This window comes from Portunus trituberculatus, chromosome 5, assembly GCF_017591435.1.
Source record: "Portunus trituberculatus isolate SZX2019 chromosome 5, ASM1759143v1, whole genome shotgun sequence".
NCBI lineage: Eukaryota > Metazoa > Arthropoda > Malacostraca > Decapoda > Portunidae > Portunus > Portunus trituberculatus.
The window spans coordinates 1,686,078-1,698,752 of record NC_059259.1 but is presented as its reverse complement, the minus strand read 5'-3'; the positions used below and the strand labels follow the sequence as shown (position 1 = coordinate 1,698,752).

The 12,675-nt window shown below is 39.9% G+C and overlaps 1 protein-coding gene across 1 annotated transcript in view; it reads right to left on the bottom strand.

Moving 5' to 3' along the window:
• LOC123514349 (cilia- and flagella-associated protein 251-like) overlaps positions 1 to 12,459 on the bottom strand; it is an 86,564-nt gene extending 74,105 nt beyond the window's left edge. The window contains exons 1-3 of the transcript XR_006677585.1: positions 12,386 to 12,459; positions 12,128 to 12,295; positions 695 to 750 (exon numbers count right to left, since the gene is read on the bottom strand). The gene's annotated coding sequence lies outside the window, so the exon portion shown is untranslated. The remainder of the gene's footprint in view (positions 1 to 694; positions 751 to 12,127; positions 12,296 to 12,385) is intronic.
• Between the last annotated feature and the right edge of the window lie 216 nt (positions 12,460 to 12,675).

Sequence of the window (12,675 nt, the reverse complement as noted above, 5' to 3'; positions counted from 1 at the left end):
CAGGTTGAATGTAGGGAAACTTCCAGCAAGAAAGAGAGGTGGAAGTCAATAGACAGAATTAAAAGAGTTTGGCCAGGCAAGATGCAAGCATAGAGGCACAGTTTTTGCAAACAATAGGAGGGACTCCAGCAGGTCCATAAGCCGTTCGTAGGGTTTAGGCCACTGAAGGCAGAGAGAGAGAGAGAGAGAGAGAGAGAGAGAGAGAGAGAGAGAGAGAGAGAGAGAGGATAATCAGATTCAGAATCTTTATTTCCACTGTGAACAAAGGTTATTCATACAGTATCAATAGTAATGGAGTGAAAAGCTTAGCAACTATAATAAAATTTTCTAAACAAACATATTTAGAACACTAAAAAGGTAAAACACTATAATAAAATAGAGATTAAAAATGCTGGAAAAAATGATCAGTAAACCAATAGTAATATATACATATATATATATATATATATATATATATATATATATATATATATATATATATATATATATATATATATATATATATATATATATATATATATATATATATATATATATATATATATATATATATATATATATATATATATATATATATATATATATATATATATATATATATATATATATAGAGAGAGAGAGAGAGAGAGAGAGAGAGAGAGAGAGAGAGAGAGAGAGAGAGAGAGAGAGAGAGAGAATATCAAAGCCAACTCACTGTTTTGCCACATTGGAATGAACACCAAGAGTGAGTGACAGCCATTTGTAGGTGACCTGCAGAGGAAAACAGAGGTGAACACCACAGTCATAACAACCACTGCAGTTTGTTGTTTCCCTATACTCTTCCCCTCCACTACACTTTCTGACTTTTGACCTATCTTATATTAGCATGTGTGACCTTCTAAGAATATAATTTCATAATAACTACAGCAATGCTAAAAACAAGAACATTATCTAGCTGTAAAGTATGATTAATAATATCTTTATTGATATACTATTGTCAGCTACTCAGACATCTCTCCTCACACAACCATTAAGAACAGATGGAAACACAACAACAACAACCAAGACCAGCTTACAAAGTTTATAAAATTACAAATCAGATCAGCTTGAATAAGATTTGCCTTCATTTGTTTAATTTACATTAGGAATAATTGGACCAAGTCAGCTTTGGTGAAGATTGTTTAATCCTGCAAAGTTTGGTTAATTTGAATTTGATATCATTAAAGTTCACCAAAGTTGAATTAGGTTAAGTTTGCTGAGATAAGGACAGCTTTAGTTAGGAAGGGAAGGCAAACTTCATAAATATTTGCTTTCCCACCTAAAAACTCCAGATTTCCACCAGGCCTTCAGTTTGATATGCCCAGTGACAGAGAAAAAGGAGCTTGATGTGTGTATTTCTAGAGGTAACACTGACCAACATTACAGGCATTCCCTGATATGTAAATGATTGGAATTAATTCCTGAAATGATATTTTTTAACTAAAATAGATTTTTTACTCACCTATTTCTCTTAATTAGGCATACATGTTCTCAAGATATTAACTCATCCCAGACTAATACAAATGACAACTATCACCTCCTGCTATATACAGTGTGGCACCACATCACCTGCACAAGATAACTACTGTTTCCATTGTGTTTAGCAACAAGCCAAAGGTAGAAAAGATCAGGCAGGATGGAAGGGTTTGATTAGAAGATGCAGATGAATGAAAAAGTATATTCTACTTTAAAAATGTCACTTGTTTCACACAAAACCTGTTTCTTCTAATTAGGCAGTTTCCCACATTTAGCAGAGGTGGCATCATGCATCCATACCAAAAGGTGATCAGGGTGGAAGCTCACCTTACAATACTATTGAACCTGGATAACTTGGACCCCAATAAGTCAAATTTTGTGATAAGTCAGACTCTGACCAACCCAGGGACTAAAGTGCAAGTTGAACTGCCCTCCCGTTTTTTTTTTTTTTCAACATTTTTTTTTCACTTTCCTATATCTTGTTTTCTCTTGAGGTTATCAAAAATCTAATTCCAACAAAACCTACCATTTTAGTTGTAGTTTAAAATACTACCAAACAAAAGTTGATCAGAGTTCATACTGATTTTGTAAAATTTTGAAAGTGTAGAAAAACATTTTTCGAGATAATTGCTCCTGAAGATTTTTCAAAATTTTATCCTTGTTTTGCTTTGTATACATGTGATTAACATGAAATTTTCACACGTGATTGTTTATTCAATGGTGGTTTCCTGGAGCATGATAGGATGATAATGCATCAAATCCCTGATTCTCTAAAAAATATTCACTCGTACATGAGGGTTCGGAAGGAGCCATCAGCAGCGTCACAGCAATCTGCTGTTTTATGACTGAACTGGACACTATCCAAGTCATTATTATTGTGTTGAAGTGAGACAATAATACTGTGAAATATTTATTACTGTCTTGTCCAGCTTGATACCTTTGTCTCAAAATAATCTTTTGTAACAGTGTTATAAAATGGTCCCTTGAAATATCACTTGCATATAACAGAAGCATTTTACAGTGCAAGTGGTGTTGCTAATAACATTCATAGAAGCACTTTTTGTAGAACCCCAGAATTCATGGTTCAAGTGTTTACCACACACATCATTGATTTTTGCAGCTTTTTGTGGAATACAAGTTATACAGGTGACTTATAACTTCTGGAATCAGTGCAACAAAGATGAACAAAGAAAATCAGTGGTGTGTTTAACCTCTCTTCACACTGAACGTTTAGCTACTCAATTTGCATTCTATCAAAGGGAGGTTATTGCAAGCCAACCTTATTAGGGTTTGGAAGATTATGAATGGCCATTGTTCTCATCCTGCTGATCTGTTCATGAGGGTTGATAATGATCACACCAGAGGCAACAGTAAGAAACTATTTAAGCCTTGTCATGTAACTGATGTTAGAGCACAATCCTTCTCTAACACAGTTGTATGGTGTTGCAATTTTCTTCCTAAGGAGGTTGTGTCAGTGTCTTCCCTGTGATTGTTTAAGCAATTGTTTAGTGAATTTCTGAGGTATATTCTTTTCTAGTTTTTATGAAAGTCTGAATTAGCATTATTTACTCTGCATCCTTATGAGTCATCCTTTTGCTTTTCTTGTTATTTTCCATTGTTCTTTTTTTTATGCAAGGACAACAAAAGTAAATAAAAAAAAGGCCCACTTCAAACACAAGTTCCCTAAAAGATTGGAAAGAATTATCTGAAAGACAGGGACAAATGTCCTGAAACCTCCCTCTTACAAGAAATCAAGTCATAGGTAGATGAAAATATGGATCAGGAATAGAACAGGACCAACAACAGATCACTGAAGGACACAACTCAAAACATCAATATCACAACTTGAAGAGCTGTGGACCACAACTTTCATCCTACGTCCCAACAGAAAATCTTTGGATGGAAGACACAGAAGATGCCCATGATGGACTGACCCTCATCATGGTGAGCCATTAATGAGGTCATTCATTGAGTAACCAGCCTTGCTAACTCACATCTTCTGTTAGACCACTCCTTGTGTCTAGGCTTATCTATTTTATTGATTGGCACATGTTTTATTATTCCTTCATTATACTTCTCCATTAAAATATTCCACTTGTCTTCAGATTTGTCAGATATATAAAATTCAGTCTAGTCTACTTGTTCAAAGTATTTCCTTAATTCTGCAAAGCTGGTTTTACTATAATTGTCCTTTCTATTCTTATAGTTTTCTTTCCTAATTACTTCCAGTCCTTCTTTCAGCTTGAATTTAAGTGATACATGATCACTTTTACCAAGTGGACTCTTTCATTTCAAGTTATTGAGTATCTCTGGTTTTTAGTAAATACCGAGTCCAATCATGATGGCTCTTCATTTGCTCTATATCTTGTGCTGTCCTTCACCCATTGAGTTAGGATATTGTCTACTGCTAGATTCAGTAGTATTTGTCCCAAATATGTTTCTCCTCCCTCAGTTGTCAGGTCTTCCCAAACTATTTCCTCGCAATTATAGTTACCCATCACTGTTATGTTTTTTACTCTTTTCATTTAGCCTCTGTAAACATTTTCTGGCATCATTAAGCATGTTCCTGTATTCTTCATTTCCCCATGAGTTTGTTCTGGGTGGGACATAAACAATGACAAAGTTCCTCTTTCATTCTCCTTGAATTCTTACTCATGCTTGCACCACTCCAACACTCCCTTCTCCATAAGTTATTTCATCCACCTTTTTTTTTTTTTTTTTTTTTTTTTTACGTAGGGAAGAGGGAAAAAAAAAAAAAAAAGTTAGAAAAAAGCCCACTTGAGCGCTGGCTCTCCAAAGAGTAGAAAAAGTGCCAAAACTGTCAGCCAGAATTAGGGGAGCAAATGCCTCGATACCTCCCTCTTAAAAGAAGACAAGTTGTAGGAATTTGGAAATACAGATGCAGGGAGGGAGTTCCAGAGTTTACCAGTGAAAGGGATGAATGATTGAGCATACTGGTTAACTCTTGCATTAGAGAGTTGGACAGAATAGGAATGAGAGAAAGAAGAAAGCCTTGTGCAGTGTGGCCACAGGAGGAGGGGAGGCATGCAGTTAGCAAGATCAGTAGAACAGTTACCATGAAAATAGCGATAAAATATAGAAAGGGATGCAACATTTCGGCGGTGAGAGACTGAAGACAGTTAATCAGAGGAGGGGAGTTGATGAGACGAAGAGCTTTCGATTCCACCCTATCAAGCAAAGCTGTGTGACTGGAACCCCCCCAAACATGCGAAGAGTACTCCATACAGGGACGGATAAGGCCCTTATACAGAGTAAGCAGTTGGAGGGGCGAGAAAAAAACCTCTTTGTTTACAAATGGTACCATTTCTTTGTCACTTTATACTATTGTATTATATGCATACAATGGCTTTTCTGAAGGACTGGAAGAAAATGGTTGAAAATATGGCACCAAAGTTATGTATATTAAACTTTTATCCTAAAGGGACCAAAATTTTTGCCATTTCCAAAAAAGTCTAGGAGACCATATTTGGTTAAATTGTAAAAAATTTCTAAAGTACTGTTAAAATCTAATATAAATCAAGTAAATCTAATCTAACCTCACCTAACCAGGATTGGATCCAGCCCCCATCAACCCCCATGATCAGTTGCAAGTCTATAACAGACTGATAAAGGCCACTAGAATAGTAATAATATGTAGCTATGTATTATCACACACTAGCAGGTAAGAGGAAGTGGAATGCAGTTATCTCTATTAAGCTAAGGTTGCAATCAGAGCAGTGATCTTCCATCATGGATGCAGAGTAGGAACTGAGACACATGTGCCCAAGGAAGAAAGGACAGTAAAGTATATCTAACAATAATTGAAAAACTGTAAATGCTTGTTCAAGCAAGATGTATATTTAGCAGTGTGTAAGTAATGTAAGTAGCTATTAAAAAACAAAAACTGACAAAATTACTTTTAGTAGTATCTGCACTACTACTAAGTGCATGCTTACATCATATAAAGCAGTCCCAAGGCTCAGCCTGACAGAAACTAGGATGTAGCTGGACTTAAATTTTGTAAGTTCAAATTTCAGAGTGCTGACCTAGGGTGGATGGATGGATTTTGTTTAGGCGCCTCAACAACTAGGGTCATATGGCGCTGCGAAGATATTTAAATTAAAACTATAGTTTATGAAAACTGAAAGCAGTTAAAAACAGTAAAATTAAAAGTAACTAAAAACTAAAAGTACAATAAAATTAAATAAAACATTAAAATACATAATAAAAAGAAATAAAATTCACAAATTGGGGAGGAGGCCAGCTTCTCCCAGAAATCTAAAAACGTCATGGCCAGGGGCCAGAAAAGCTGGTCCAAAAACCTTAGATAGGTAAAAGACACCGCTATCTCTACTGCGACAACGGTAGAGGTAGCGGTGTCGTAACTCAATTAAACTAGGGCACTCTACAAGCAGGTGCCGTACAGTGAGCGGCACCAAGCAGTCATCACAGTAAGGTTGAGGGTCCCTGGTCAAGAGATACTTTTGTGTAAGATAAATGTGACCTATTCTGAGCCGCGCTAATACCAATCTGTTTATGGCGGTCGCGAATATGGGTGTATGTCCAGTCAAGGAGAATGGAAGTGGTGATCTCTCCCATTTTTGAGGTGGCAACACCCGTTTGCCACCTCCTCTGCCATCTTGCAACAATCGCCAGGCGGATGGACTGAAATACATCTCTAAACGGGACAGGGGCAGAGGGTGGAGCGCGACTTGCTGCCTCTTTAGCAAGGTCATCTGCGTGTTCATTCCCAGGAACACCAACGTGACCAGGGACCCAGCAAAACCCAACACAATATCCTATTCTCATAAGCAGGTATAGCCACTCCAAAGCTGATAAAACCAATGGATGAAGGGAAATAATAAAGGAGAAAGCAGTAAGAGCACTGCGAGAGCCACTAAAAATTGTAAAAGAAGAAACCGGGAGAGTAAAAATTATCTGCAAAGCAAGGACTATGGCAGACAGCTCCGCAGTAAAGACTGATGCCACAGAAGGAAGGCTGCCAGACCGGTAGGAGGGGAAAACCACACTAAACCCAACGCCTGCGTCGGATTTGGAACCATCAGTAAAACAGGGATGGCATCAGAATGGATAAAAAGTGTTCTAAAAACCGTGTGCGGGACAGAGCTGGCGGGAGATCCTTCTTGCCATCCATGGCAGGAGGGCATAATGAGACAACAGGTAGCTGCCAATAACCAACTCGAGGGAGTCGGAAAGAGTAGACAGGAGTGGGGTCGATAGACAGATCCAGCATGAGAGAGGCAACTCGAAAGCCAAAAGGTTTAGGGAGACTAGGTAGAGTGACATATGCCTGCGAGCACGAATCCCGCAATATTGACAGACAAGGGACAGCATCAGGAGGACGGTGGGTGTGAAACCAACACCGAAGCATCGAAGACTGGCGCCGGAGGTCAAGCGGCCAGAAACCAGCATCCACTAGTAGGCTAGGTATTGGAGATGTCCGAAATGCACCCGTAGCCAAGCGGACTCCAGCATAATGCACGGAGTCAAGCACGTGTAGCCGTGCATCCATTGCGGATGAGTAGATCTCACAGCCGTATTCCAGCTTGGGAAGTATAAGTGTACGGTGAAGAAGCAGCAAAGTGTCCCTGTCCGCACCCCAAGAGGTGTGACTTAAAACCCGAAGAAGGGATAGTGCCGTCCTGCAAGACGCTTTAAGAGAACGGAAATGGGGAACCCAAGTAAGACGGTTGTCAAACAATAGGCCAAGATATCGAGTCGCCTCCACACATGAGAGGCGTCTATTGGCTAAATATAAATCAGGATCTGGATGGACGCCACGGTTGCGACAAAAATGTATGGCTACGGTCTTCGAGGTGGAGAATCGAAAACCATTCATGTTGGCCCAACTGGACACCCTATTGATCGCCAGTTGGAGCTTGCGCTCAATCAGTGACATCCTAGCAGCAAAAGAGATGCATAAGTCGTTCACATATAAGGAGCTGTGAACGCCATCCAGAAGAGTATCAATAACACCATTTATGGTGACTGCGAATAGCCTAACACTAAGAATACTTCCCTGTGGGACACCATCAGTTAGAGCAGTAGCCTCAGAGAGAACACTCCCCACTCAAACCCGTAAAAGACGTCTGGATAAAAACTGCTGAATAAAAATAGGAAGGTGGCCACGGAGGCCAAAATTAAACAAGGAATGTAAAATGCCATGACACCAAGCCGTGTCGTAGGCCTTCTCCAGGTCAAAAAATACGGTTACCTGGTGGTGGTGATTAGCGAAGGCCTCACAAATAGAGGACTCCAGGGATAAAAGAGCATCAGTAGTAGATCTCATCTTTCGGAAACCATACTGTACAGATGACAAGTACTTCCCCTCTCCAAGTACCACATGAGTCTTACATTTACCATCTTTTCCAACACTTTACAAATACAGGATGTCAAAGATATAGGACGGTAGTTCGTAGCCTGGATTATCTTTCCCAGGCTTCGGAAATGGGAGAACCACTGCCACAGCCCAAGAAGATGGAAAATCACCGGTATGCCAAATCATATTATAAAGATTTAATAAAAAGGTAAAAGCACTGTCAGACATGTGGCGCAAAAAGGCATAAGGAATGTCGTCTGGACCCGGAGAAGAGTCATGACACTGGGACAAAGCAGTCCACAACTCGGAAGCAGAGAAGGGACATTGTAACACTACTCCAGTCGAAGAAAAGTTGATGCGGAGAGATTCCATTCTCTGGCGGTGACATGCACCTGGGGCTGCAGGATCCTTCCAGGAAACACTAGCAAAGTGCTCCGCAAACAGGTCGGTGACGGTCTTGGGATCTGCCACCGTTTGCCCAGCAGACAACAAGACTGGCAGGGAAGGCACAGAATACTTCCTAGCAATTCGGCGGACTTTATTGAATACATCCGTGAGAAGGGTGTGAACATTAATGGATGAGACATAGGCTTTCCATGAGGCTCTTTGTGCCTCCTTAAAAACGCGGGGGCCCGAGCTCGGCAGCGTCGAAAAGCTTCCAGACACTGCGGGTCCCCACGATGTCGCCGGAGACGAGAGAAAGCTGCCCGTTTCTCTCTCACAGCGTTTATGCATGCTGCGTTCCACCAAGGAACGGGACGCTTAGTAAAGCGACCGGACGTCCTAGGGATTGTCTGAAGCGCTGCTGAATGTAAAAATCAGTAAAATAATCAACAGCCTCAGCACAAGTAGAAAAGTCGGCCAACGGACAGATAAAAGAGGTAAGGTCTGTGAATCGTGGCCAATCTGCCTTGTCTAAAACCCAGCGTGGGGGGCGGGACTGTGGCTCAGAGTTCACAGATTCCATTAAAATTGGGAAGTGGTCACTACCGTGTAAATCCGGTAGGACCCGCCAATTAAAATCAAGGAAAGAATTAGATGTACAAATAGAAAGATCGATAGCTGTAAAAGTCCCAGTAGGACTGTGGAAATGTGTAACATCCCCAGAATTTAAAACCTCCAATCCCTCATCCTCAATAAAAGAACCGATTAAAACCCCACGAGGATTACTAGCACCTTCATCCCACAATGGGTGACGGCCGTTAAAATCTCCCAACAAGAGGAAAGGCGGAGTCAGCTGACACACCAGGCCGTCAAGATCACCCCTGGAGACAGGAACCCGAGGAGGGAGATATAGACTGCAAATAGTGTAGGATCATCCCATAAAAACCTTAACAGCAACCACCTGAATGACCTAGGGTGAACATTACACTTTTGGGCATTAAAACTCGATCATCTACCCGCAACAAGCTTGGGGTTCTGTAGGGCTTTTGGATTGAGTTAAACAAAAACAAGTAATTTCTGGAGAGTGAATTATCAGAATTTCCTAAAACACAGCAAATACGTGACCAGAATCAATTAAAACCCACCCACATACACCAGGACACCACACAAACAATCTAGGGAAAACTTCACCACATGTCAGTAAAATATTTTATCACACCTGACTGCAGCAATCCTGACTATAGGTACTGTCCAAAGTATATATAAATAGCATAGTATCAAACACTTTCTAAGAGATCCACATTAAAGCAAATTCCCTCTCCAAAGTCTGCTTATAGATATTCTTTTGTTTATTGTTACATCACAGGGACTCCTTGTTCTTGATTTTGGCTGACCCTTTGACCTGCAAGGGGATGGGCAATTAAGTGAGCCCTTTTTAAAAGTTTTTTGTTGCCCTTGGCCAGTTTCTCCTTACATAAAAAAAAAAAAAAAAAAAGAAGCTTGGTTAAGATTCTGCAGGTGCAATAAATTTTGCCAACATTAGCATAGCTTAAGTTTAATGATTCAAATTTCCCAAATAAGGGATCAAAAGGTAAAGGAATGTGTTTCTATGTCCATAGGGCTTGATTTTTTTTTTTTTTTTTTTTTTGTAGGAAAAGTTTGGTTAAATACCAGATAATTTTTTTACTTGTCTGAGCAAGTTGAGGGAGATATGAGAGAGAAGCACCATTTTGCCAGTAATGGATAGCTATGACTACACCTACCGGAAAATTGTTCATCTCAACAATCAAAACACTAAGGCGTTGCTGGTCACTCACAACCATCATGAAAGGAACATTTTCTGCTGTGATAGGGAGCATGTAACTTGCACCAAGAGAAAAAGTTGTGTGGGGTCTCCTCAATAAAGTTAAGTTTGACATTTTCTAGGTTAAGCAATGGAATTTTTTACATGTTTCATTAGTTTTATGTTTGACTGAGTTAATGTCCTAGTTGGGGAACCAGGCAGGCCACAGCCCCCTCAGCTAACATAAGTTATTTTGGAAGAATTGGCAATATTAAGTGGTGAGTGTTGGGAGGGAGTGGAGGGAACATTAAAGTATTATAAATTATTACAATTGTTTTTGTTTCACCCCAAGCTTGTTGGGAGTGGCTAATGGTCTGTGGTATTTTTTCATCACTTTATACTATCGTACTATAAATATAGAATGGTTTCTCCAAAGATTTGGAAGAAGGAAAAAAAAAAATAAATAAAATAAATAAAAAAAATAAATAAATAAAATAACTAGGTACCAGAGTTATACGAAATCTTATCTTATTTGGCTTTCCCCATCCAAAAACCCATTTTCCCATAAGTCCCCAAACTTGTTGGTGCAAGGATGGGGATGGTGGGGAAAGGGCGGAAGGCCTCATCTTACAGTTACAGGATATTATTTTACTTTTAGACCAACTGCAGCATGGCTCATCTTATAGAGCTTTTCATTCTGAGTAACTTGAACCCACACATACCCGTCTCAAATTGTTTATAACGTTGATAATAATGATTAAAAATTTACTTCTTGGGGAGAGCAAGCAACACCTACCCGTGTGTTGGACTGACGGGTACTGAAGAACGCTGTTATGTGTGTTCATTCGTGTGTGCGCATTGTCAAATTATTTTTCACTAGTGAAATGAGTGATGATGATTAGTTCTTTTGTTTGGGCATGCAGCCACTGGCCAATAAAAATAATACAAAATAAATCTAGCCAATCATAGCAATTTATGGAGAAAAGCAACTCTATTTGAATTCAGTCTATGGAAGATGTCTGCCTGGGCAGGGTGTTGCCTCAATCATATCCATTGTATCGCCAGATTTTATGAAAATGACTTTATATTAATTTCTTAGCATTGCCAGTCAGGTTAGGCTAGTTTGCTTAGTTAGATCCCATTAATTGTAGTAGATAAAGTCAATTTTGTTCTGAGGAAGACGAAACAGTGGTGCTGTGTGTCGCCTCAACTAGGCTACATTAGCTAGGTTAGGTTTATGTTTAAGTTAGGCTAGGTTAGGTCAGGTTTGGTTTGGATTGGATTGGATTAGATTAGATTAAATTAGGTCTGGGGCACTACCATAGTATAGACATCCCATCACCTACCTCTCACCTGTGCAGGTTGGAGGTTGTCAGTGGTCACCAGATGTACACTGTTACCAATAAAGTGAAAGAATGAACTCTGTTACACTATTAGGATGTGTGGTGTGTTTATATGATAGAATCTCTCTCTCTTTCTCTCTTAATATTTTCATTACATTTCAAAGGGGGAGGTTGGGGTGACAGTTCTTTCACTGCATTGGTAACTGGGTACATCTGGCGACCGCTGGCAACCTCCAACCACTTCAGCTGAGAGGTAGGTAACGGGATGTCTATACTATGGTAGTGCCACCAGGTTAGGTTAGTGCACTCGGTAAATCTGCTGTTTCAACCAATATACCCTACCTTATGTTTCTTTTTCCCTATCTCTAACAAGCTTGGGGACCTCCTGGGAAACCTTACCTAACCTTATTATTCACTTCCAATAAGGTAATATAGGATTAGCAATGCTCGTATAAGTGTGATCTAGACCGTGAGAATGTGTACTGTTAAGTGTAGCGTATTGGTTGAAACTGCAATAATACCGTGCATTCATTCAAAACAGGTTAAAAAAAAATTTATATATACATACTAAAACAAATGCTTCGTTATACCGCAAAATCGTGTTTCCGTAAGATACGCGGGGTGCGAGGGAGGGAGCAGGCAAAAGAAAAAAAAACTTTGCGACCGAAATTAAGTGCATCTTCATTCGAAACAGGTCGAAATCAACCAGAAAACATTTATTTAATCCACAAATGAGCTGGTGGTGTAATTATAAGAATTTACTACTCAAGCAAGGCTACTCACAATCCTGCCTTCGTCGTTAATATATTCGTCCAGGTTGTCAAGGTAGGCAGTGTCCATCTCGTCCACACAAACCATCACCTGTTTTGAGCCTTTCCTCTTCTTCCAGTCCAAGTCTGTCCACCTGTCTAGTGAGGTGGTCCTTTGATTTCCCTCCCTTGTAGCAGCTCCCTGTAATGTTCAGGAAAGGTAGAGTAAAATGAGTGTCATAGCGAACATCACATGATACAATAACTTTTACACACAAAATACCGAAAATACCTGCTGATGCCGTAACTCTGTCCCCGCTTACTGTGTTGTGCGCGCCAAACTATTGATCTTGATCTTGATTTTGATACAACAGGCGACTCTGGATCATTCCTGAGCCGGACCTTTGGATCGGCAGCTCCTGTAGACGACAAAAAAAGGCACACAGAAAAAAAAGGAAGAAGAAAAGGAAACAGGGTCCTTTGTTCTAACCGTCTGTACATCTGGCACGCCACATTCTCTCCAGAAACTCCTTCACCGCATCAATCATCCTTTCATTCGTTTCTCTACTCAGTCCCAGCAGC